The sequence below is a fragment of the Arachis ipaensis genome, chromosome B02 (genome assembly GCF_000816755.2).
Source record: "Arachis ipaensis cultivar K30076 chromosome B02, Araip1.1, whole genome shotgun sequence".
Taxonomy (NCBI): Eukaryota; Viridiplantae; Streptophyta; class Magnoliopsida; order Fabales; family Fabaceae; genus Arachis; species Arachis ipaensis.
Window position 1 is genome coordinate 49,883,121 of NC_029786.2, and position 3,833 is coordinate 49,886,953.

Consider the following 3,833-nt stretch of genomic DNA (forward strand, 5'->3'; position numbering starts at 1 on the left):
GAAAGCCCAGGATGTCTAATTTCCAACGCAATTGAGAGCGTGCCAATTGGGATTCCGTAGCTGCAGAAAATCCACTTTGAGTGCAGGGAGGTCAGAATCCAACAGAATCTGTAGTCCTTTTTCAGCCTCTGAATCAGATTTTTGCTCAGGTCCCTCAATTTCAGCCAGAAAATACCTAAAATCACAAAAAAAATACACAAACTCATAGTAAAGTCCAGAAATGTGAATTTTAAATAAAAACTAATAAAAATATAATAAAAACTAACTAAAATATACTAAAAACATACTAAAAATAATGCCAAAAAACATATAAATTATCCGCTCATCACAACACCAAACTTAAATTGTTGCTTGTCCCCAAGCAACTAAAAATCATATAAGATAAAAAGAATAGAATGTACAATGAATTTCAAAAATATCTATGAAGATCAGTATTAATTAGATGAGCGGGGCTTTTAGCTTTTTGCTTCTGAACAGTTTTGGCATCTCACTTTATCCCTTGAAGTTCAGAATGATTGGCATCTATAGAAACTCAGAATCCAGATAGTGTTATTGATTCTCCTAGTTAAGTATGTTGATTCTTGAACACAGCTACTTTATGAGTCTTGGCCGTGACCCAAAGCATTTTGTCTTCCAGTATTACCACCGGATACATAAATGACACAGACACATAACTGGGTGAACCTTTTCAGATTGTGACTCAGCTTTGCTAGAGTCCCCAATTAGAGGTGTCCAGAGATCTTAAGCACACTCTTTTTACTTTTGGACCACAACTTTAACCGCTCAGTCTCAAGTTTTCACTTGACACCTTCACGCCACAAGCACATGGTTAGGGACAGCTTGGTTTAGCCGCTTAGGCCAGGAATTTATTCCTGTGGGCCCTCCTATCCACTGATGCTCAAAGCCTTGGATCCTTTTTTATTTTACCCTTGTCTTTTGGTTTAAAGGGCTATTGGCTTTTTCTGCTTGCTATTTCTTTCTCTTTTTTTTCGCATATATCCTTTTTTTGTGCAAGCTTTTCACTGCTTTTTCTTGCTTCAAGAATCAATTTTATGATTTTTCAGATTATCAAATAACATTTCTCCTTTTCCATCATTCTTTCAAGAGCCAACAATTTTAACATTCATGAATCAACAGTATCAAAAATATGCACTGTTCAAGCATTCATTCAGAAAGACAAAAGTATTGCCACCACATCAAAGTAACTAAACTGTTATAAAATTCGAAATTCATGAACATCTTTTTCTTTTTCAATTTAAAACATTTTTCATTTAAGAAAGGTGATGGATTCATTTTCATTGCTTTAAGGCATAGACACTTAGACACTAGTGATCATGTAATAAAGACACAAACATAAATAAATATAAAGCATAAAAATTCGAAAAACAGAAAATAAAGAACAAGGAGATTAAAGAACGGGTCCACCTTAGTGATGGCGGCTTGTTCTTCCTCTTGAAGATCTTATGGAGTGCTTGAGCTCCTCAATGTCTCTTCCTTGCCTTTGTTACTCCTCTCTCATGGTTATTTGGTCTTCTCTAATTTCATGAAGGAGGATGGAATGCTCTTGGTGCTCCACCCTTAGTTGTCCCATGTTCACTACAAGAAAACACGTCTATTGCCACGTTTTTAAAGCGTGGCGAAAAGCTGAAAAAAGTGTGGCGATAGCTTTTCGCCACGCTTTTTAAGCTACCGCCACGCTTTTGAAAGGGTGACCTATCAAAGGGTGGCGGTTGCTCTATCGCCATGCTTTTTGCAGCCTATTGCCACGCTTTTTGTTTGCCACGCTTTTTTACAAACCGCCACTTGTAAAAGCGTGGCTGTAGGTGGGAAATACGGCCACGCTTTTAAAGCGTGGCGATAGGTAGAGATATGGCCACGCTTTTGAAGCGTGGCGATAGGGAGAGATACGGCCACGCTTTTGAAGCGTGGCGATAGGGAGAGATACGGCCACGCTTTTGAAGCGTGGCGATAGGGAGATATACGGCCACGCTTTAAAAGCGTGGCGAAAGGCTTGTTAAATTAAAAAAAAAATTTCTTTTTCTTACTTGATCTTAATTACTACACAATATAAATTTTCAATCCTTTTTTATTACCAAACCTATAAATATAGTATGCAATTTTTGTTGCAAGACAATTTTTATTAGTGACATAATTTTTGCTTTAATTATTTTATACAGTAATAAACTAATATTCAAATACAAAATAAATTTCAAGTTCAAATTCCAAAACTAAAAATGGTAGAAAAATACAGAAACAATACAACTTAAACACTAAGTCCTTTGTTGTTCTTTCTTCCTCTAGCCCTCTTAAACTTCCTTCCCTTAGATCGTACATAAGGCTTGGTATGGCTGTGAGGAACACTAGGACCAGGATCAAAATGTTTCACAGCTTCCCTGAAATAGCAAAATCAACAAGGGAACAAAAAACATGTTTAAGTTACAAAAGATAAAGTAAGACATAAGACAAGAAGAAGCAAGAGTTTAATACTCCAGAATCCCCAATTTTCGGCTAAATTAGGACATAGCAAAGCTGAACTTACAATCTGACTGGGCAGAACAAGTCCTTTTCCATCAACACATCATTTCTGATTATAGTAATCCATTGACTCCTCAGCAATTGGAAAGAACTGCAGCACATTTAACTTACCAAATATAAATAAAACTGAGCAGCATAAAAAGAAAGATGGAGTAAATGTAAAGCAGGTTCATTAAATTTAGAAGAAAACGATTAGATACTACTCACCTTCAAGAATAATAGAAGACTAGAAATCATCAACCTTGTTCGTTCCAGCCTTACAGTGGACAACCACAACATTCTCAATATCTAACTTCAACCACGAGTATGCACTATGACAGAAAGAGATAACCAGTTGAAGTGGTGGGCAATTATGATCATCAAATGGAAAGCTCTCCACCTGAAGAGGGAATTTGATATTGCAGATGAAAGCAGCAGTTGGTTTGTAAAACAAATCTAAGTGCTGAAAAAACCTAAAACCCAAGTGAAACAGAAAGCTGACACATGTAGTCTAGGTGTTGGAAATTAATCAAGACATCTGCATGAACACTCTATTTCCTCAGAACATTTATGATCACATTAAAAGAGATAATGTTGTTAAGTAGAGTAATATTATATGGTCTAGTAATCAATAATTATTCCACGATTTCCCAGGCTGAGAAACCACGTTAACAATATGGGCTATGATATGTAACACCTAAAAAAATAATAAATAAAATTCTAACAACATGCATGGATTGGCTTCTCTAAAATGATACTCACACCTTCAATCTAAAGGTGCTTCAAAGGGGATAAGCAACAGTTTGCCCAACAGTTCCAGGTGCAGCACCACATGCCAGGCGAGTTGTCACACTCAACTCAGAATCTTGCACTAGACCAAATGGATTGGATTTAACTAACCAATCTTTCAAAGACTCATAAACAACAAAGTTTAGACCTACAATGGAACTTGGAAAATAGGAAAAACAATTAAAAATAAGAAAGCATTAATTCTAATAACAGCACTACAGCCACTACAGCAGGAGAAGAGGGGGTGGAGAACTTTAGGGAGTTAATTATATCAGTTGCATGAATTGCCCAAGCACAATATTAAGATTTGTCATATTTGCCATTATGATCATGACTGTAATCATCAACTTTGTAAAGAAGTAATCATCAACAAAAAGCATACTATAAATATTAAGAGCAGTAGAGCACAAAGAACACGAAGAAAACCAATGTTATATCTTCTCTCTATGTGATTTGCAAACCAAGCAATTGGTAAACAGAAAAATGAAGGTAAAGATGTACCTGTACAGTTATCCTGCCTTGAACCATAT

The 3,833-nt window shown here is 36.1% G+C and overlaps 1 long non-coding RNA gene across 2 annotated transcripts; it reads right to left on the reverse strand.

Moving 5' to 3' along the window:
* LOC110267657 lies at positions 2,157-3,450 on the reverse strand. 2 transcript variants are annotated; one of them, XR_002355517.1, is made up of 4 exons: positions 3,279-3,450; positions 2,743-2,846; positions 2,540-2,626; positions 2,157-2,393 (listed from the first exon to the last, which is right to left on the reverse strand). It is a non-coding gene; the product is annotated as an uncharacterized LOC110267657 (long non-coding RNA). The 2 variants fall into 2 exon arrangements; XR_002355515.1 differs by lacking the exon at positions 3,279-3,450 and having other exon boundaries at positions 2,743-2,913.